This window comes from Hyaena hyaena, unplaced genomic scaffold, assembly GCF_003009895.1.
Source record: "Hyaena hyaena isolate Hyena2069 unplaced genomic scaffold, ASM300989v1 scaffold_777, whole genome shotgun sequence".
NCBI lineage: Eukaryota > Metazoa > Chordata > Mammalia > Carnivora > Hyaenidae > Hyaena > Hyaena hyaena.
Genome location: NW_024081407.1, coordinates 842,117 through 865,304, shown reverse-complemented (window position 1 = coordinate 865,304; position 23,188 = coordinate 842,117). Strand labels below are relative to the sequence as shown.

Here is a 23,188-nt window from a genome sequence, read left to right as displayed (position 1 = left end):
CTCAGGTCATGATCTCATGATTTGTGGCTTTGGGCCCGTGTCGGCCTCTGTGCTGACAGCACAGAGCCTGGAGCCTGCTTCAGATTCTGTCTTCCTCTCTCTCTGCCCCTCCCCTGCTTGTGTTTGCTCTCAAAAATAAACATTAAAAAAAAAAGGAAGAGGGGGACAGGTTGTCACATATGGGCTTTGGTAAGGTCTGTGGTGAAGCCTTTGGCTTTTACTCTAGGTTGAAATGAGAAGCCATTTCAGGTGTTTGAGCAGAGGACTGTTAATGACCTGACTTATTCTGAAAGGATGACCCTGATGTTGTAAGAGAAACAGAATCTAAAGTGCTAGTGGCAGAAGTGGGGAGACAGAAGCCAATGGCAAAAATCCAGGTGAGAAGCGATGCTGGCTCAGAGCAGGATGTTAGCAGTGGGACGTACACGAGGTACTCTGGAAAGAGTTTTAGGACACTCAGTCATCCTGATAAACTGAAAAGAGGGTTTTTGTATCGAGCAAGTGGAAGCATAGAGCGGCGATCCCATGCGATGGGAAAGCTTGCAAGCTGAATGGGGCTGGTTTGGAGGGTTCGCGGGGGTTGCAGATGAGGGTAAATCTGGGTTGTCTAATAGATATCCAAGCAGACACGTCAAATAAACAGTTTGATGCATGTATCTGGCCTGCCGGGCAGAGGTCTGGACTGAAAAATACAAACATTGGAGCCTTTGACACATGGATGGCATATAGTAGCCACACCAGAAATTTTTAATACATTATTTAACTTAACCAAGTTTAAAGTCAGTGGATATCTTTACGGTTTTCTTAAATGGTACAAGGAATTTGAAACACTGTAATTCTGATTATTCCTTTAGTAGTGCATTTTCTCATTATTTTTGTGTAATTCTACAGGATTTATTGTTATATTTCATACAGCCAGGACCTGCATACATTAGCTCTTCTCAGCAGCCCTTCATTGTATCTCAGATCTACATTTGGGGTCATTTTTTTTCATGAAATCCATCCTTCAAAATTTCCTTAACAAAGGTTTATATTGTTCTGAAAATTATTTTATTTTACATTCATCTCTGAAAGATAGTTTTTGCCAAGAATAGAATTCTAAGTTGACATCTATTTTCTCTAAGCACACTAAAAATACTATTCTCGATCTCCCACTGTTGCTTATGGAAAAATCAGATCTCTGACAAAATGTCATGAAATCGTAGTCAGCTCGTGTTTTCTCTCTAGGTTTTTCAAAGGTCTGTCTGTCTCACTATGATACAACTAAATGTGCATGGCTTTTTCCTTCCCTTGTAATTCTATTTGGAAATTGTTGCAGTTAGTGTGTGAATTGAAGATTTTTATCAGCTTTGAAAAATCCACAGCTATTCTCTCTTTAAATATTGCCTTTGACACCTTCATATAGTGGACCTTTCCCCTCGAGCCACTGTGTCCTTAACCTCTCTGTCAGATTTGCCATCAGGTGCTGGTCTTAGGTGCCAAACTCTGGATAATGTCTTCAGAATTAGGGTTCCTTTTACTAATTGTCTCTTGAGGTACAAACTGCTGCTAAATCAGTCAACTGTTTTCATGTCAATTATTAGGCAGATCTTGCCTAGAAATTATGCGACTACTTTTAGAACTGCTTTTTTGTATTACTATTGTAAGCTCTCATTTTTATTTCTTTAAAGCACATTAAACATTTTTGTTACATTCTGTATCTGATCATTCCAGTACCTGCCTTCCCGTGAGTCTAGTTCTGCTGTCTGTTTTTGCCACCTCTCGACAGTGGAACCGTGACTCCTTGTGTGTTTTGTGATTGTTTTAGTGTTGATGTCATATTTTCTGGAATTTTCTTTGAGAGAATTCTTGGAGATCACTTGGAGGTCAATGCTTCCAGAAATCACTTTGGCCTGCTTTTCCCAGTTATCTGAGGCCACCAACAACCCTGAATGACTAAACTAAGTGATGGTTCGAGAAATTCTGGAGCACCAAAACAGAGGGAATTCAAGGTACAAACTTGCATAAGGCTACCTGGTGGTGAGCACTTTTCGGGAAGATTTGTTACCCCTCTCTAGGTCAAGGATTCAAGCCGGTAAGTTGACCTTGCCCTGGGGGTAGGGAGTTGGTGCCTTTAGGCCTTCCCAACACCAAGTGAGTCAGCTCAATACAGGGGGGTTTCTTGTTAGATTTTTCTTCTCAGACCAGCCTTGAAAACCAAAGACCGAGGCACCAGGTTTGGCAAATATCCTTGAGGCTAAAACCTGCCTCCTGTGTCTACTTTCTATTTCAGCTTCCAGCTTCACTTTGCTTTTGGCCTGTGTGTTTGCCTTCACTGCTTGTGGGCGTATCAATATGTCATCCCAGCCTAGCACATTTAGCGTGTGTAAGTAGAACAAATTGGTCAGGGTACCTGTTCCCTGACTGTTGGAATCCCCAAATCACAAACTCTCTACTGTCTTTTCACCTTATTCTTAACAATTATCGGATTATGGCAACATAGTCTCATTGACAGTGATTGAAAAGATGCTACTGTTGGAAAACACGCTTCTTTTTTTTTTTTTTTTTTCCTTTTGTCCTCATAGCTAAGGGTTTGAGAGCATATATGTAGGGAGGGAAAAAACACACTAAAAAACCAAGGTCATAAAGGAGGCACAGAGCATTTTAAAAGCAGGCAACTGGGAGACAGGATCTCCTACTTTCTCAGCTGGAAGGAGTGAGTTCAGTTCCTGTGCTCACAGCCTGTGGTCGGGACAGGTGCACTTGAAGAGGCCTGGGTGGGATAGATGGGCCCAAATAACCACTGATGGACATAACCAGGACTTTAAATTTAGATCCTATTCCAGAAATTACACACATGAAGACATACTGAGTTTTGACCCATCAGGCTCTGTTCATGAAAACTAGTTTCTCTGAAACTCATTTTTCTAGGTATTGATATTAAAAAAAAAAAAAACAACTCTGTAGCTGATCATGAGTTATTAAATTTGGATTTTCTGCCTGAAAGTACAAACAACTTTGAGCGTTTCACTTCCTGGCTTAAAGCTTGATTGTCTCTTTGTTCATTTTATTAAATGCAAAAAAAAAAAAATGATTTATATTCAATGTTAACCAACTCTGTATGGCTTACATTTTAAAATTTCATTTGATAACAGCTTGACTCTAACCTGTTAAGTGAATGCAATTAGAATGTGAACAAATACCACTAATACGTGTTCATATTTTAAAAAAAGGTTTTTTTACATTTATTTATTTTTGAGAGACAGAGAAAGATAGCACAAGCAGAGGGGAGGCAGAGAGAGAGGGAGACACAGAATCTGAAACAGACTCCAGGGTCTGAGCTGTTAGCACAGAGCCCGACGCAGGGCTCGAACTCACAAACTGTGAGATTGTGACCTGCGCCAAAGTCGGACGCTTAACTGACTGAGCCGCCCAGGTGCCTCTAATATGTATTCATATTCAATGACCAGGAGAATCCGAATGAAGTGATTCCTTCTAAAAGAAGATTTCTCTTCTGTCAAGCCTTTTCCATTAGATTATCAAATTGTATTGATTTCTCTATGCAATTTGTGGGTCTGTGTAACTTTGGCCTGTGGGTCTCTTTCATTTAATTTTCAGAATCTTCTGGGAATCTCTTCTCTTTCATTGTACATTAACTTAAAATTATGCAGAATAATTTTCCAGTTAGCTGAATGAGGCAACTAGGAAAGACAGTAATAAATGTCACCAATCTCTACTCAGCATTGGTCACACTTGGAGAAAATTCTGAAAAAAAAAAATTAAATATGTGTTCTTTTCTTGGCAGTTTATAATTTTTCCCAAATGTACTAGTGGCAGTACTTAACCATATTTATTAATGTCTCATGAAAATGCAGTCAAAATATTTTGGTCTTATAGATAGTATAGCATCTGCTCTTCTCTTAATAATTCACTGTGATTATTTTTTGATAAGCTAAGATGAAGGATTGCTTTGATATTATTAGAGTCACTTTTATCTGCGTTTTTTAGGTTTAAGACTATTTCAACAAATGCATGATATTATAAATTCTGTGAGCTACAAAAATAATAATCGATATATTTTTTAACTTATTCCTAACATTAGGAATTCTACATTCTAAATTTACCACTCTAAAATTATTAGAATTTTCACTTACAGTTTTTTATCGTGCTTGTGAAAATCTGCAATACAATGAGGCTTAACCCTGACTTCGTACTGATTTTATGGAGTTCCTGTTAGCTGGCATCAACACTTTAGTACCCGTGTTATTCCACTAGGCGGCGCTGTTGGCCCTTCATTACTTGGTAAGCCAGCCATCCTATCGACCATGTCTGTCTGTACAACTACTTTCTGATTAGCACTGTTTCATTATCACTTCAAGCTTGGCACAATTTTGAAAGAACTCTCTAATCATTCGGAGAGGCAGTCAAGAAGCTATGAAAGAAAGACGCTGATAAACTCAATCAGATACCTGGAAAACTTCTAAAGAATGTTCAGCTGGCTTCAGGCTCATTATCAAATACTGACAACCACTCTAATACAGAAAGTAAAATTATAAAAATTCCACACAAGAAACACACTTCATTAAAGTTGAAAAGGGTTGTAGGTAAAAAGTTACGTGATAAGTGGTTTCAAAACTGCTTACTTAAGAACAAACGGCCATGAAAATGTTGTCAATTAACCTGGTCCTCTTTTTTTTTTTATTTTTAACTTTTTTTTTCTTTCTCAATCAGATTCAAAGAATCTGGATATTCCTAGCCTCATAGCTTGAGGGTACAAATGAGTTCCTCTTATCGGCAAGATCTGAATGTTTGCTGGCTTGCTAAACCCATTTTGTTCGCAGAATCTTGTCCCCCTTTGTTCTGGAATCTCAGAGCCCCAGGGAGACTCTTCGGTTGAGTAAAATGGCTACTTCTCTTACGGTTCCAGCTTTTACTGGGGTCCAAATGGTTACAGACTCAGAGAGCAAACTCTCTGAGATGGTACAGGGCCTTTCTTCCCCAGGCTGTGAAGGCTGAGGTATCCCTGGAGCCCAAGTGAGCCCACTGGGCAGACCTTGCCTTCCTTGAAGCAAATTGGCTCTCAGGTACCCGGATGCTCCTGCAAGTCAGTTTTATCAACCTCCTCAGTTTGCCAGGCTTATTCATAACCTCCACATAAAGGTAAGGAAGATAATACTTTGAAAATATTAAACTAATGGACTTCTCATTTCTTTCCCCTAGAAACTGTCCCATAGTAGCACTTCGCCATGTTGGAAGGGGAGAAGGTAGATCAGAAAGGGAAAATAAGAAAACTCCCACCTTGAAAGGAAAAGGAAGCACATAATTGGGGCTTCTGGTCCGTGGGAACTGCACAGAGAACAGAATGGAGTATGTGGGAAACAGCAGCGGAGAAGGGCTCCGTGATGAACTAACTTGTGTGTTCCCCCACCTCCCTGTGGCCCCAAGTTTCCTATGTGGAAGTCCTAACCCTCAGTACTTCGGACTGTGACTGTATTTGGAGATAGGACCTTTAAAGAGGCAATTAAGGCAAAATGAGGTCATGTGGGTGGGCTCTAATCAGTGTGAGTGGGGCTTTTAATGAGAAGAGGAGTTCAGGAGCGTCTGGGAGGCTCAGTCTGTTGGGTGTCTGACTTCAGCTCAAGTCATGGTCTCCGAGTCCGTTGAGTTTGAGCCCCGTGTCAGGCTTTGTGCTGACAGCTCAGAGCCTGCAGATTCTGTGTCTTCCTCTCTCTCTGCCTCTCCTCCACTAATGCTCTGTCTGTCTCTCTCTCAAAAATAAATAAACATTTTTTTTAAAAAAAAAGCTTAAAAATAAAAAAAGAAGAGCAGTTCAGGACACAGACTGGCATAGAGCGAAGACCATGTAGAGGTACAGGGAGAAGACAGTCCTCGGACAGCCAGGGAGAGGCCTCAAAGGAAACCAAGCCTATTAACACCTCGGTCTTCAACTTACAGCCTCTGGAACTGTGAGACAAGATATTTCTGTGGGCTACATCCCCCCCAACCCCCCTCCCGGCCTGTGCTGTTCATACGGCAGCTGACTTCCGTCCTACAGCCGTGCAGGATTCTGGGAAGAAAACACCTCGGAGTCCTTGACCCCACGTGGGTGTCCCATCTGCCTGCACGAGTAGCCAAGCTGGGCAATGACTGGGAGGTCACTCACACAAGTGCGGGCCTCGTGGAAGGCACAGAAGTCGCTCACATGTCAGAGGACGCCCTGGGTGGGCAGTGGCTGCTGTGAGGGAGGAGTCTGGACCCGCAGGTAAGCCCGCAGAGTGTACCCCCTGCGGGGAGCAAACGGGGGTCACGGTCAGACCTTGCCCCTTGGACAGAGAGAGGGGGCAAGGCCAGCAGGGGACAGCCCCAGGCCCGGCTGAAGTGGCCAGTAAGCGAGGAGTGACCCTTGCTGAGAGGCCACGGGGACCCTGGCTGCAGCCCTGAGGGCTCGGTAAGCTCGGCCGCCCGGACACCATCTTGGGAAGGGAAGGACGCAGGCTGTGGAATCAGAAATATTGAAGCTTTTCCTCAAAGGACAGTGAAAGATTCTTTAGCAAATGTAACCCGCCCTTCTACTTGGGGGTTGGGAACCATGTTTGCAAGCTGCCGACACAGGGAAGCATGAGGGCGGCAAACTTCACCCCGGAATGCCATGGAGCTGACCACCATCAGGCTCACCAGGCCAGGCTCATGCACCACGCAGGTGCTGAGCCCTGGAACGTCCCTACTTGTCCCTAACGAATTCACCCCCACTGTCCCTCTTCTCTTACACCTCTTTTTCTCTTTTCTTTCTGTTATCAAATTCCAGCTCCCTGAAAATATCACCTGAATAATCTGCTGATAAACAAACAAAGCTGTGTTTACCCTCATTGTGCCGTGGGAGGCGACTCAGGGAGGAGGCCAATGCCAGGAATCCTCATCAAGATTCCGAAGCCTGGTTTAAGGTTGATTTTCAACTTCAGCGGCCTTGACTGGGACGAGGTAAGAACAATACTCAACACAACAATACAACAATAACCTAATACAATGGTTAAGACCAGTAGGCACAGAAAGGCAATGATTTTGAAGCAGGGGTTGACGGAGGGCTGTAAACTATCTGTGATGCTTTCTATCGAAAGGCCAATGGGTCTTTCAAGAAGATTCTGGAAAGACAAAGTAATTTGCAACTTTCTAGGCAAGAGTTTTCGAGAAGAGCAAACTTACCTTGAGGAAGATGGTGGAGTAGTGACGTCGTATTAATGCAGATAGCGAGCTGTGCTGCTGAGTTTGTGTGTGAGTCTGCTTCTGAATCTGAGGAATGGTTGTATGGAGGGGACCCTGTCACAGGCACCGCCACGTGGTTCTGTGCATGTGGCTGGCTCTGTGCCCGTGGTGTAAGGGATTTGGGGCCAGTGACTGCAAGATAGAAAGTTCTTGCTATTCACGTTATCTGAATCTCTCCTTGGCTGTTTAAAGAACATCAGCATTTGTAGACCTATCAGATACGCACACAAATGGGAGTAACAGATCACATAGGAGAAGCCAGGGTGGAGAGTAGAGATTTCTAGAAGCTCTAGGAAGCCACAGGACAGGGTGGAGGGTGTCTTCACCTGAGTTGTGATTCATCGCTGTCTGCCCCACTTTTCCTTCTTTCCTCAATGGCCCGTCACGTTAGGGACAGCTTGTGATGGACACAAATTTCCAACCGTGCTCCTTCCCACGTGCAGTCTCCAGAGAAAACACGAAGAGCATTGGGCTCCCCTCCCAGCAGGTTCTGACATCACAGCTGAGAGCACGTGACCCTGGGCAAGCAAGTCCTTTCACATCCAGTCTCTTATTTCTCAACTACCGTAGCTCTTCTGGGTACTTCATGGCGCAGTTCTTGAGACATGGCATTTTACAGTAGGTTCTACACACTCTGCTCATGACAGCATTCTTCCAGGACTTTCCCTGCATTTGCCCTCTCTCCTCTCCCCACAGCCCTCAGGCGTCCCCTGGAAAATGCACTCTCAGGATGCCTGGGTAGTTCAGTGTCCCACTCTTGGGTTCAGCTCAGGTCATGATCTCGCAATTTGTGAGTTTGAGCCCCACACTGGGCTCTGTGCTGACAGCATGGAGCCTGCTTGTGATTCTCTCTCCCTCTCCCTCTCTCTGGCGCTCCCCAGCTCACTCTCCCTCTCTCTCTCAAAATACAATAAACATTTTAAAAAATGCATTCTCTTTTCCTCCACCAGCCTCTTTACTCCTCCAGTCCAATATCCACCCCGCCTTCACCTGTGCCTCAGTTTACCCCTGCATGTACCACTGGCTTCTTTCCAGGCTAAAATCTTTGTTACAGGCCTACATTTGTCTAGTTTCAGGTGACTATACTAAATGTGCTTACCATATATGCAGAAATGCCATGGGGCCATGGAAAGATCTTAGCTCTGGAAGCAGAATCCTGGGATCGAACCCTGGCCCATCCACTTGTTGGCAGTGTAAACTGAGGCAAATTGTTCCACACGTCACTGGGTCTGTTTCCACATCTTGAAAATGAGCCTAGTTTAAAAAGTTTTTGTTTTGTTTTTAATGAGCATAGGCCGTGTAGAAATGTTTTTTTTCAAACTAGCGTGGGTAAATGAATATATGTTTCCCTCGGCTCCCAAAGTCTTCTGGAGCAGTAAGAACCACCTCAAGGATGACCCAGCGCTCTTTCCCACAACTCCTTTAAAGAAAGGCGAAGCCAGTGTCTGAGAACACAAGGTTAGTACGAGCCTATTCGTGTTCAAATCCTGGCTTGGCTACTCGAGGGCAGGACTGGGGTGAGGGGAATGGGGTACTCAACTTGGGCACAAAATTTAAGAGGGAATCAAAAAACTCAGCAATCCTCATGCAGTATTTGAAACAAATCATATCAGGGGCACGTGGCCCAGTCAGCAGAGTGTCTGACTTTGGCTCAGGTCATGATCTTGCTGTTTGTGAGTTTGAGCCCCACATCGGTCTCTGTGCTGTGAGCCCCTTGCCTGCTTCGGATCTTCTGTCCCCTTCTCTCTCCACCCCTCCCCCACTTGTGCTCTCTCAAAAAGAAATAAAAACATTTAAGAACTCAAAAATTTTAAAAATCACATCAACAAACTAAGGCCCCCCAGGCAGGCCGCTTCGTTCTGTAAATAATGTTCTATTTCAGAGCTGAGATCGGGGTGAGGAGAGAGAGGCCAGGTTGCACAAGTGCAGGGATGAATCCCACCTTTATTTATGATTTTAATATTTTGCTCATCCTGAATTTGCATGTTAATTTTTATTTTGAACATTAGATATTAAGACATGGTCTAGCCCGATTCCTAAGTGTTTGGGGCATTTCCTTTCATTTTGCCCCAAGGCGAGCAAAGCTTCCCTCGTCTCACCCTGGCCCCAGCCCTGCGACCACATCCTTTGCTGTGCAATCCCTGCAAAGTCACTTTCACTCTCCACACCTCAGTCTTCCCCTGCATCAAATGGGGATGGCAATGAATGCACCTGTCTCACCCCGTTCTCCTGATGATCATATAAATCAGTAAGTGTAAAGCATTTATGCCAGCGACTATATACTCAGGAGGAGTATTTTCCCCCAGGGCCTCGAGCACAGGATACACCCTCTTCCCACTGCCCTGCACCAATCCCCCTGCATCACTCACTTACCTACTCAACTGACATCCTTGGCCACCCCCCAGGTGCCGTACAGGACTGAGTGACGTGTAAGACATAGTGCTACAGGTCTACGATCTGGTCCACAGTATGTTAGGCTGATTTCAGCTGCAAAGAGCAGAATGCATGATGGAAAAAATTACTTAGGAAATAGAGATTTATTCTTTTACAGAAGAGGAAGTCAGGAGCCAGGGAATTGCAGAATCGTCCGGCCCAGAAGATCAATAGCATCAGGGCTCAGCGCCGGCTTTCCTGTGCTTTCCTGGGGGGCTTCCTCATGGTTGCACAATGGTGGTGACGCCTCCAAACACAGACTCACCTGACAGTATCTGAAGGCGGGAGAAAGGGGAGTTGGCAAGTGCGTCTGTGTGTGTGATGTGTGTGTGTGGTGTGTACCTCTGTGTGGTCTATATTGTGCTGTTGTATAGACAGGTATATGTGTTGTGCGTTTTGTGTGGGGCCTGTGTTGTGTGGTCTCTGTAGATGTGTGCATACGCTGTGGGTGGTATGTATTATGTATACATGTGTTGCACGGGTAGTGTGTTGTGTCTGTGGTGTGTGTTGTGTATGGTGTATGTTGTGTGTGTGGTCTGTGCGGTATGGATGTTGTGTGTTTGCGTATGTATGCGTTGTGTGTGGCCCGGGTTAAGTATACGTGTTGTGGGTGTGGTGTGTGTTGTGTCTGTGGTCTGTGTGTTGTATATGGTGTGTGTGAAATGCACTGTGTTGCTGCGTGGGGGCGGGGGACGGGTAGACTGCCTTCTTCCAGTGTCCCTCTTCCTGGGGAACACAGCCACTCCCTGAAATTTCACCCAGGCCACCGCTGCCCTGCCCACACTTCGATCCTTTGCCAGAACTTCGGCCAAGTCCCACTCAGTGGGAGGGGTGCAGAGCTGGCTTAGACCTGGGGCAGTGGGCCACTCCCTGCCCCTGGCCTTGGCCACCAACATCCTGCTACAGGGAAGGAGGAGACGGGCTGTTGGGTTGGCCATCAACAGTTTCTTCTTCCGTAAAGAATGGTTCCTCATGGGTTTTTATAATCTTCCAAAAGTAGACTAAGGAAAGATTGCCTGAAGCAGAGAGAAGAGTCATTAGTTCAACATTTTTGGCCTCATTGATTGAGGCCCGTGTGTGCTCCCAAGCCCAGTTCCCACCTGGGCTAAACTCAGCGGGTGAGGTGGCCCTTTGCAGTGCGAGTGAGGAGGGAGGGACACAGGCGGCTCTGATAAGAGGGCAGAGTTCAGGCGGTCTCTGTCTCTCCTGCCAGCAGCCCTCCTCTGGACCAGCTATTCTTCTCTAAGGCAGCAGTTATGAGCCGCTGGAGGTAGTGGTGAGCTCTCCCTGGGAAAGGAGGAAGGAAAGAGAACTCTCAGCAGACAGGCCCAGGGGAGGCCTAGTGGGAGGGCCTGTGGTCCAGGTGGGCTCCAGACGGGGAGGATATGGACCTGGGAGGGGTGGGGTGGGGGGAGATGTGGACCTGGGGTGGGGGGGGAGGGGATATGTGAAGTTGTAGGGCATCTTTGCTGTATGACTTAGAGACATTCAGCACAGCTCCAGAAAATAAGAGAAACAAACAAATAGCCATGAAACTGAATGTGGATGCAAGTGGCTTAAGACGCACGGGTGTAAACGGAGCGTGCCGGCCTGAGTGTGTGAAGCGCCGCCGGGCGAGGCCCTCCGCCCCCTGCAGCCATGCCCGGCTGCTGTCCCTGTGTCCCTGTCCAGCCGCCTGTGCGGTTCGATCCCCCGCTCTGCCCGGGCCGGAACCACACGGCCCCCACAATGCCCCGCCCCCGCAAGGCGAGCGGAGGGGTGGTGCGATGCGAGCAAGGGCGCGGGAGCCGGGCGGCGGGCTCTCCTCCCAAGTGCGCCCGTCCTCGGGGTGATACCCACCCCTCTCCGTTTTCTCCCTGCTTTCTGTCCTGGGTGTAAAACTGATGTGCCACGGGGAGCCTTGGTCTCTGTAACACGCTGCCTGGTGATGAACTTGGAAATCATTTCCCGTAGGAGAGGGGTTTTCATCGTAAATTCGTTGATCTGGGACCTTCGTTGTTTTAGGTGAGCCCATCAGACCATCATCAGGAAAGACCCAAGGATGTATCAGCTCAATGAGAAAATCTAGCAAAACATCACCTCTCTTCCTCCCTTGCCCTCGAGATTATAATAGGCGGCTGTGAACCCTGGCCGTCCTTCTCCTCCTCCTGTGCACCGCGGTGGTGCAGGGGTGAGGTAGGGAGGGTGGGCCCCAAATACGTATCAGCCCCTAGGTCTCCTCCTTTATCATCAGGAAACAGAACAACCAAAAATGGCACCAAGAATATAACACCATTGTATTTCCTCTCCCTTCTTATTTTCTCAACGTGACGTCAGTCGTCAAGAGCTTTTGTTGGCACAGAAACTTTAACCCTAAAATCATTTTCCTAACACCTTCCACCCAGTTTGGTTTCTACACTTCCCTGTCACATGGGAGATCAGTACTGCTACTGTCATTTAACTGCCGATTAAAAAAAGAAGTCTCTGAAATGTGAAGCGATTTCTGCCATAAAACAGGAGAGGGTGGTGGATCAGAAATTTGGATGTAGGCTGCAAACTCCTCATGCAGGACCCAAACAGATCTGTGTATCGTTCACTTCTCTCATCTGAAAAAAAAACCCACAACTTTTTTAAAGAAAAACATTCAAAAGACAGAGAACACACATGGAGGAGCCAGGCCCTGGTCAGTAAGGGGAATGTGCAGAGGTTTGGGGTCACAGGCTCAGGGTGGGAACCATGTGTTTAAGCCCAGCTGGCTCATTTGAGTTTCCCAATCCTTTATTTGTTTAAAATTGTTTAATGCTTATTTATTTTTGAGAGAGAGAGAGAGCACGTGAGGGAGGGCCAGAGAGAGAGAGGGAGACACAGAATCAGAAGCTGTCAGCACAGAGCCTGACGCGGGGCTCCAACCTACGAACGAAGAGATCATGACCAGAGCCAAAGTCGGACGCTTAACCAACTGAGCCACCCAGGCGCCCCTGAGTTTCTCAAGCCTTTAGATCATGCTCTCAGTTACTGGAAATGCCAAGGGTGAAGAGAAAGTATCCCCAAGGAGTGACCCCCAAACACATCGCAGCGGCGCGGGGTGGGGGATGTTCTCCAGGCCCCTAGCAGGGCCTCTACCTAGAACATAAGAACCAGGTGCAGTGAGTATGCTCACATTGGGGCTGGATCAGGATAAACTGCCTATGAAGGACATTTGGGTACTACTGGGGAGTCCGAATACAGAAGGGTGGTGGACGAGTGAAAAGTCCGTGGAGAGGTGGAGGCTGGTCATTGAAAACAGCAGGTCACAAAACGACATGGATAGAACCAGCTCGTTTGGGTAAAAAATGTGTATCTGTGAAAGGGATCCGCCCTAAAACATTAACAGTAGAAATCTGGATTGGCATTTTTTATTTCCTAATTTCTGTTTACCTGTGCATTATAACATATATGTACATATCAGAAATACTTATATTTTCTAATACACACACACACACACACACACACACATATGCCTTTGTAACAGTAAAAGGCTATCTTCTTTAAAAAAATAATTTCCCAGGGGCACCTGGGTGGCTTAGTCGGTTAAGCGTCCGACTTTCGCTTAGGTCATGATCTCGCGGTTCGTGGGTTCGAGCCCCACATTGGGCTCTGTGCTGCCTGCCAGCTCAGAGCCTGGAGCCTGTTTCAGTCTGTGACTCCCTCTCTCTCTGACCCTCCCCTGCTCATGCTGTCTCTCTCTCTCTCTCTCCTAGAAATAAATAAAAGATTAAAAAAAAAAATAATTTCCCAGGGCGCCTGTGTGGCTCAGTCGGTTAAGTGTCTGACTTCAGCTCAGGTCATGATCTCACGGCTTGTGAGTTCGAGCCCTGTGTCGGGCTCTGTGCTGACAGCTCAGAGCCTGGAGCCTGATTCAGATTCTGTGTGTCTCTCTCTCTCCGCCCTCCCCCCCCCCCATTTGCACTCTGTCTCTGTCTGTCTCAAAAATAAATAAGCATTAAAATTTTTTTAACTAATTTCTCTTAGGAAAAGGTGGGAGTTCCTTGCACTCATCTGCATGGATACTGACCTTGGGGACCCTAGGCCCCTTCCAGTCTCATTCCTTCCTGCCCCTCTACCTCCACCCCCAGGATCCTGTAGGGCAGCAATTTACTCTGCCTGCATTCCCCAGATCCATTCCCCAGATCCAAAGTCACCTGCCCGGGCCTCCTACAAAGTGACTCTTCTCCAGGCCTCGGGCTGCAAATGGTCTGATAAGTACCTGGCCCCTGTTGTGTTACCCTTTTGCTTTCTTTTTGATCCAAGAGGGTGAACTTTTAGTGGTAAAAGTTCAGCCATAACACACACACACACACACACACACACTATCCACTGTCAGTTGTAGTTGTTCTGGGAAGGGAAATGTGAGGGAGGGTCCCAGGATCCAGCCTCCCGGGCACCCCACACCCAAGCCACCCTCCTGTCTGGGGCCAGTGGTGGATGCTGATCTCTCTACCAGCTCTACCTTAGCACAGAACCAGCAAGGAAGGCAACACCACTGAGCGCAATCCCCTGGGTTTGTGAGCCTGGAGGACAGTGGGAGGCGGGCTGAGCTACCGGGTTTCCTCGTCCGTGGAAAGGGGACGATATTAAATCACTTGATAAAATATCTGTGAAGGTCACATGAGTTAATACACATTGTCCGGCGAGCACTTAATGAATGTCAGCCCTCATTACACGAGCTAGAGGGAGAGCTACACTTTATTCCGAGGGGAGATAGTAGAGAGACATCTAGAAAGAAGCAAAAAGACATCTCCTAATTACCTCTGTCGGGAAAGCTCAGAAAGCAAAGAAAAGAACTGTGGCTCTCGACCCACCACCCACCCTGCCTCTCTGAGAGAGAGTTCCGGAAAAGCATACACAGGAAAGCATTAACGATGGTAATCTCCACATTGGTGTGGCTGTGGCGGCAGTTCCAGACAAGGACCCAGGTGGTCTGCCAGGGAGGCTTGCCACGGGCTTCGTGCAGAGCGAGGAGGCCTCCCGGGGTAGGGGTGGGGGGGTCTGGAGGAGAGGTACCTAGGAGCCATGCAGGTGGAGAGAGGCCCAGGCCCAAGGTATGTGTGTGCGTGTGTAGGCGGTCGGGGCTGACGATGCCAGGGCACTGGGGCATCCTCCAAGCTCAGCAAGACAGGCTGTGTGGGCCTCAGGCAGCTCCGAGGCCCACGGCCCCAGCAGCCTACGACCAGTACCTGAGCGCCAGTGCCCACCAATAACCAGCCTAACACAGAGGCGGGCTCCTCCAATACCTCAGACTTGTATCTCCTGAACCCAGAACGGCCCAACTCTGCCTACGTTGGGTCCCAAAAGGCTCACCACCTCCCTAGTACCACTTGACCCAAAGAAAGCTCTGGAAAGGGAAAGTTGGAGCAAAAAGACGGGGTGATCTTGACCTGCTGCATCTTGATTCTGCCCACCAGATATGCCGTTTCTGGCGGGTGGAGATATTGTCGCCTCCCACTTGGGCGTTAACAAAGGACCTGAGCAAGTTGCTGAAGTTCCCTTCGTCTCTGGGAAAGTCCTCCTGCATTGGATGGGACTAAATACAAGGGAAGCTGGGGAAATAATGAAATTCTTCTTCCCAATTATATCTCGGCTCAATTCTATCAGACTCAAGATACAGTCTCTGTCTAGAGGAAGGATTAAACACTTTCTTCAAAAGATAAAGCAGATGGCAAAAAGCCACATATTCGTGAATCAAAGCTTGCTTATAAAACCCTCATCTTCAAAAATTAGATTTGAAGCAGGTTAAAAAAAATACCATTTATCATCAAACATTCCCTTGGAAATGATGTGTGCAGAATATCAACATCAATCTCTGCAACCTTAGAGCTTCAAGTTCATCATCTAGTTGTCGCTTATTTCCATAGTCTTTCTGGCCTTTCGTTCATGAGTGGTTTAGTGTTACAAGTTTTGTTTTGTTTTATGGTGCAGTTTTTGTCGTCGTCGTTGTTGTTGTGGCTGTATTCTGAGATTGCATCGTAGAGAATATCTCCTAATGGTTTCAGAGCATCATCTTTGGCAAAATAAAGTCACTGCAGGTTAATTAAGAAATTTAGAAAATTCTTCCATAGACAACTCTCTGCCCCCAAGAGGAAAGTTTGTAATTAAGATAGATTTGGTGTCATTAGGATCATTTAAAATGCCAACTCTTCAAAAACTGAAGATAGTCAAGTCAGTAGGGAGAAAACACTCTGTACATCTACCTGGCTTATTGGAGGAGCTGACCTTGTGAGGAACAAGGAACAATGAATTTTGTTTTTCTCCTCCCGCTGTCTCTGCACCTGTACATTTTGATATCTATTTCCAGGGCCTGAAAGATGCCTTAATCATTCCCTTTGGGAAATCCAGACCCTCATGACTCAACATGGACATCCCTCTGGTCCAATCAGAGCTTCCCAGAGCTCAGGCCTGAGGCAGGTCATGTAATGCCCTGTGGCAGGTGCGGGAGGTTAAGGTGGAGATGGAAAGGCGATGGGTGCTGCTTATGGAGTATCAACACCCTCCCCGACGCGGCAGCGGTCCCCTGAAGACCGAGTGGCTCTTGGGCTGCTCTTGTGGGTTCTTCAGGTACATGCAGGCCCAGCTAGGGACATGTGACACTGCTGCTTTCTGGAGGGGGCAGTGACAAGGTAGGCTTTGAGTCCGTCCTTGAAGCATGGGTAGGAAGGGCCGTGGGTGAGGTGAGGTGAGGTGAGGTGGGAGCCAGGGTGTACCTCCCAGGCCAGGCTAGGTGGCGGGCTGCCAGGCAAGCGGGGGCAGAGAAAGGACCTTGAATTACTTTCCTAGAGCTGCCGTGACAAAGCATCACAGACCGAGGGGCTTAAAATAGCTGGAATGTGTTGCCTCACAGTTGTGGAGGCCGGAAGTCCAAACTCGAGGTATCAGAGGTTTATGTGTAAGAGGCCCTGCGTCTCGCAGCTCTTGGGAATGTGGACCATCTTGGGTGTCCCTTGGCTCATGGCTACATAACTGTCGTGTCTGCTTCCGTTGTCCCATGGTGTTCCCTCTGTGCCTGTCGGTTCTCTTTTGAGGCCTATTGGCTTAGGGGCCACCCTGCCCCAATACGACCTCATCTTACCATAACCAATTACATCTGCGATGACCTTTCTTCCAAATAAGGTCAACTTCACGGGTACCGAGGTTACGACTTTATATCTTTGGAGAGACACAATTCAACCCATAACAGACCTGGAAAACCTTTGCCAGCTCCTCATAGCTTAATGTTTCAAGTTGAAATATCAGTGGGGCATCCATGGCCCCCCATGGTCTGTCTTCAGCTCTTCCTTCCAGTCGTCGGGTCGGCCAATGTCCTGCTCACTCGACACTCAAGCTATGTGGACCTCTTAGTCGGCAGCACGCGATGATTGCCTTCCCACCTCCTCAGCTGAGTGAACTCTTTGTGTTTTGAGCTCAAGGTCACTTCCTCTGTAGGGCGTCCTCCAGCCCTCCGTTATCAGCAAGAACAAACCACCTGTGCCCCACTGTGTTTGCGTCAGAGCTTCATTGCGGCACTCCACATGCAATCCCCCTTAACTAGTTGCGATCCCTTTGTAGCTCCGTTAATCATCCCCTATAGATTTTCGGCTCCTTAAATGATAGGATTGTTAGGATTGGTGGCTGTGTTCACTCCAAGCTCCTCAAAACCTATTTAGTCCCTGGTCTGGTTGAAATAAAACACTGCATTTGGCAACTGGCCAAACAATATTTATCTGAAAGAACATTTGAGATGGTGGGAGCCTCTCCCTGCCCCGTGGTGAAGACAAGGAGCTGAACTCCAGCTCCAGGTGTCTGATGAGGACCTCCGGAGTTAGGGCAGGTGTTAGCAGGTGGGGTCTGCAGGCAGCCAATGAAAGGTGTAGGTCCCCGGAATCACAGGTCAACGGTTCTGGCTAGTTTAGAGCAATCGGGTTGCAAGGAAGAGGGAAGTAGATGGGAAAGAAGGAAGAGAAGAGTAGGTGCCTGCTATTGGAAGGGAAGAGGAGCCCGTTTGCTCCTACTGTTTTCCTGGAATCCTTAGAAGGTCCCAAGGTGAGGAAGGGGTTTGATGGTTGGGCATGTTCTGAGTGTGTTAGACACAATCTGGAGATAGCGCTTTTTGGTGTTTACACCAAAAAGTGTTTACAAAGACAAATGAGTGTTTACAAAGTCAGAGTGTTTACAAAGACAAATAGCATGACAGAATCACTCTATGATTCCATACAGTTCATACTTGTCACATTTGAATATGACGCTGGGAAACTAGCTCAGGGGAAGCTGGTTTCTTCCGCTGTACGGGTAAGCAGCGCCATCTAGTGGCCCTCCGAGCAAAGCGTTGGTGGTCTGGGTCCCCAAGAGCCAGGTCCTCTTTCGTATCAAAAACTCCGTTCGCACGTGTTCAATACAATTTAGTCCAGATCAGGATAAAATTTAAAACTTTTGGGATGAGTGAAACAATATCTTTAGCTCCAGCAACATTTTATCATTTGACAAATATGACTGACAAATATTACCAGGCACTGGGCCCTGGGCACACCGTGGGTGTCAGCAAGGGCACAACCCTACCCTCATGCGATGCAGCATGGGACATTCATAGTCACTTGTGCACACTCTTCTATTTTAGAGAATCTATTTCACACCTGGGTATTCCAAGAAATTTGAGAGGGAGGGAAGCTTGAGTTTATACACTTGTCTAGAACACTCAAAATCTGTTTTTTTGATAGATGAGGAACTTCCTCATTTAAATTTTTTTATTTTGAGATACTCATAAACATAATCCTTGCCATTTCAATGGCAGGCTCATATCTCTTCCTCCCTCCTCTCCTTGATGACAGGTACCCCCTTGGGGACTCTCTTCGATCCTTGTCCCTCCAGCCCCAGGAGCGCCCATTTCTGTTGCCAACTCCTATATCTGCGTCTCCTCCCTGATCTCTGGTCTTACTTGCAAATCCACATTTCCAGATGCCTATTATCCATCTCCCCCTAGATGACCTGCGGGCACCTAATACTCAACATGTCCACACCGAGTGCAGTTCCTTCTTAAATCTGTTCCTCCTCCCATCCACTTTCCCTTCTTTGGTTGATGGTATAGTGTCCACCACATCCCTTGAGCGGAGATCCTGGCTCTGTCCATCGTTGACTTATCTCCCTCCTACAGCCACAGGCACAATGCTGGGACCTCTGGGAATGCAAAGTCTTACACAAATAATTCCAAGAATTCCAGATTCCAGTCAGTGTATTTGCTGAAAAAGAATACAAAGTTATTTCAAAATAGAAATGAATGAATGTGTAAATGATTAGCAAATGTCGATCACATTAACTTCAGAAGTTGTTATATTTAATGTTTATAAATATTTGACTGCGTTAACATCGTATGCTAGTTCTTCTTAATAGTTTTTTTTTTTTATTTTTTTTTGCAAGAACTCTTAAATATGGGGATTGACCTGCGAGGGATGGGAGCTGATTACAAATTACATGAATGAATTGTTGCCAAGTAATTTCAAAAATAACATAATAAAACATCCTTTCTAAATGTTTACAGTAGGAAAGTGTACACTATCTCTAACGTGGGAGGCAACAACGGAAAAGAGAGAGATGTCAGCCAGGTTGCCAAGTTCAGTAGATGGGTGCAAGCTGTTTAGTGCTCGGAGTTGGCGAGGATTTGGAGACTGATGTCCAGTTGTGTAGCTGAGCCCAGTGAGTTTGCAACTATCCATTTTGGGTATGGGAGGGGTACGCAGTACATATTCAGTGTGCTGAAGCTGGCTCAAGCTGGAATTTTGCAAGCCACTTGTTAAACTTGCCCCTCATTAAAAATTAAATGATGGGGTGCCTGGGTGGCTCAATCAGTTGAGTGTCCAACTTTGGCTCGCGTCACGATCTCACGGTTCGTGGGTTCGAGCCCTGCGTCGGGCTCTGTGCTGTCAGCACTGAGCCTGCCTCAGATCCTCTGTCCCTCCCTCTCTCTGTCCCTCTCCACTCATGTGCTCTCTCTCTCAAAAATAAATAAATAAACATTTAAAAAATTAAATTCTATAAACTTAAAATCAGATAACTCCCATTAAAAACAAAGCTGCTAAATACTCACGCATATCATTTCCTAATGTATCATCCACGCACTTGAAGCCACTTGTCTATGGTATTGTGTGGTAGAAGGTGTCCTTGACCATCTCCTCTTGATTCTGTATTTAATGACATCATGCTGATAGCCTGAAATCAGTCCTGTGGGAGCATTTACACCATGAAAATTGACAAACACTACAAATCAGGGCTTTCCCCCTCAATTTCCCAGGAGTAATTTTCAGAAGCAGGGTACCCCCGGCAAGAATAATAAAATGAGAGCTAACACTCATATGGTGGGTTTTATGTGGCAGGCACTGTTTTAACAGTGGTATAACCAGGGTATAAATATATTGATTCATTTAATTTCATAAAATTCTCACTACAAGTCTGAGTTAAATACTGTTATTATTACTACAAGTTTATAGATGAGGAAACAGAGGCAAAGGGGTATTAGGAAACTCAATTACAAGTTCATTGGACCATCAGGTAAAAATATATACACTTACTCCTTTCTAGGAGCTAGCAGTTGGAGAGACTAGGCAGACATGCAAAGAACAAACTGTAAGAAGACTTGAGAGTGTATAGAAAGTTCGACGAGAACGCGGCCATTACTCATGCCTATTTGAGATGACATAGAGGGTCACTTTGTGGAGATTTGAAGGATGCATGTAAGGTTGATTTCCACCTTTCCCCAATCCCAGGTGTGTGTGAGGTGCCACCGTATTTACTTTAAGCCTGGTTAAGGGGCATGTCATTCAAGGTAGGCTCCTTAGGTTACAGGGACAAACAGTCCCCAAATCTTGGTGACATGACACAATAAAGGTTTGTTTCCATTCACACTGAATGTCCGATGCTGGGGCTCAGCTCACTGCCATCTCTCAGGGTCCTGGCTGATGGATTTTCCATCTCAACACATAGGTTCATAATCACCACAGCAGCGATGAGCGACTATAGCAATTCAGGCATGGCCTTTTCCAACATCCACCTGGAAGTGACACAGCAACTCCTGCCATGTTTCATTGCCCACATTAAGGAGACAAGGAATTACAATGCTACCATAGAGCCTGAAGAAGGAGAAATGGAATATGTGTGAACTGCCCTTAATGACTTCCATGACTTAAGGACTGCAGGTGTGTTCCCTGAGGATGGGGGACACATGACTGGTGTCTGACACAGGCCTGAAACTCCAGGCACCTTGGCAGCAGGACTGAGGCTATGGTGAGACTGGTGCACCTTCCCATGGTGTCCACATGGGGAATGATGATGGTGAGCATAGAGACAACGGTAACCAGCACTTAGCTCGCTCTTACCATGCAGCCATCGTTGCGCCGCATGCTATCTGTACATCAACTTGTGTAAGCCCAGACCTGTGGCCCTAATCGCTGGAGAGCTGCAGGCGCCTTCATAAGAGGACTACTTGGAGGGTTTCTAGTATCTGTGCTTTTCCAGGATATTGTGCAAGCTGTTGAAATGCTGAACGCCCCCAGCAAAATTCACAGACCGAGTAACCACATTCCTCTGTAACAGAGCATCTTAGATGAGTGGGACCTTCCCCTAGTCCCATTTTCCTCCAATTTCCAATTTTGTAGGGGAGCTTCTAGGGAGTGAGGTTGGCCAGCATCCTGTCTCTGGGACAAACGTTTGTACCCTTGTATTCGTATGGTGGCCACAGAGCCACATGGACAAGCTACATGAACTTACCCATCACTGGGGTTTAAACTTAAACAAAATTGTCTGATGGGCTGAGTGGGCTTTGATGGAGGCCAGAGTGTGGCAGGAACAGCAGCGTCCCAGGAGAGAACTCATACTCAGTGCCTGAGCATGGTGATAGAGACAAATGCTTTAGGGACCAGGTATCTAGCCTGAGGGACCAGGGTTTTATGTGGACGTTGAATATGCTGTAACTCTTTGGGGCAATGGTGAGGATTTCAGAGCTCCAGCTGTGAAGCAGCATTTTCATAGAATTCTTTTGGCTTGGCCTCTCAAAGCTAAGAGAGGGCTATATCCTCATCATTCCCTTCATGATTAACAGGTAGATAGCTTTGCACAACTCTAGATGTTCCATCTACAGGAACCACCACCACCGTGTGAAGTAGGTACTGGTATTACATTCATTTTCTGGATGAAAACCCTAAAGCACAGAAAGATGAAACAATTTGCAGAGACCACACACACAATAAGTGGAAGAGTCACATTCCAACCGAGTCAGCCTGGTACCAGACCTTGGAGAGATATGAAAATAAAAGACAAAACAAATGGAACTACATGCTAAAGAGCAAAGAACCCCATCTGCGTGGGCCAAGACTCACTTCACGAGTGTGTTGTCAAGTCTGAGCACAAGATTGGCCAAGGCAGAGGGCTTATTGAGGGAAAGGAAATGAAGCAGTTTTATGGCCATAGGAGTTGGCTTGACAGATTTAGACCTAGAGGAGAACACAATGACTGGCAGAGTTTCCATTTCCTGAGTGTGAGGCTGGCATGTGAGGCTATAGGGCTGAGCAGGAAAGGCAGAGCAAACTCTCCCCCGGCCTCACTTTGCTTGGGAGAGATAGCTTTCATGGGGAGGGAGCACCCTGCATGGAACGTGCAATAGATCTCAACCTGCAAGCATCCCAAACCAGAAGGGCACCGAGTCTAATATGTGTAATACATTTCTTTTATTTATTTTTATTTTTAAAAATAGTTTATTGTCGAGTTGGTTTTTATATAACACCCAGTGCTCATCCCCACAAGTGCCCTCCTCCATGCCCATCACCCCCTTTCCCCTCCCCCCACCCCCATCAGCTCTCAGTTTGTTCTCAGCATTCAAGAGTTTCTCATGGTTTGCCTCCCTCCCTCTCCCCCACTATTTTTCCCCTTCTTCTCCCCGACGGTCTGGAAAACAGTGTGGAGTTTCCTCAAAAAATTAACAATAGAACTCCCCTATGACCCAGCAATAGCACTGCTAGGAATTTACCCAAGGGATCCCGGAGTGCTGATGCACAGGGGCACTTGTACCCCAGTGTTCATAGCAGCACTCTCAACATTAGCCAAATCATGGAAAGAGCCTAAATGTCCATCAACGGACGAATGGATCAAGAAGATGTGGTTTATCTATACAATGGAATACTACATGGCAATGAGAAAGAATGAGTTCTGGCCATTTGTAGCAACATGGATGGAACTTGAGGGTGTTATGCTGAGCAAAATAAGTCAGGCAGAGAGGGACAGATACCATATGTTTGCACATACAGGAGGATTAGGAGGAACTTAATGTAATACATTTCTTTTAAACAGAGATAAGTATGGTCAAAATTGAAAATCCTCAACAGAGAATCCAGATTTATAACAAAAATTACATGGGCATTTTAGAACTAAAACATAAAACCCTGCAATTAATAACTCATTGAGCGAGATTAATAAGCAACTAGACATAGCAAAGGATAGGAGTAGTGAACTTGCAGAAAGGTAAGTAGAAAATATCTAAATCGAA

At 46.4% G+C, this 23,188-nt stretch overlaps 1 long non-coding RNA gene across 1 annotated transcript; it reads left to right on the top strand.

Moving 5' to 3' along the window:
* The first annotated feature begins 6,018 nt into the window (after window positions 1-6,018).
* Window positions 6,019-22,339, top strand: LOC120221366. The gene is made up of 3 exons (XR_005525792.1): window positions 6,019-6,241; window positions 6,785-6,957; window positions 20,635-22,339. It is a non-coding gene; the product is annotated as an uncharacterized LOC120221366 (long non-coding RNA).
* The last annotated feature ends 849 nt before the right edge of the window (window positions 22,340-23,188 follow it).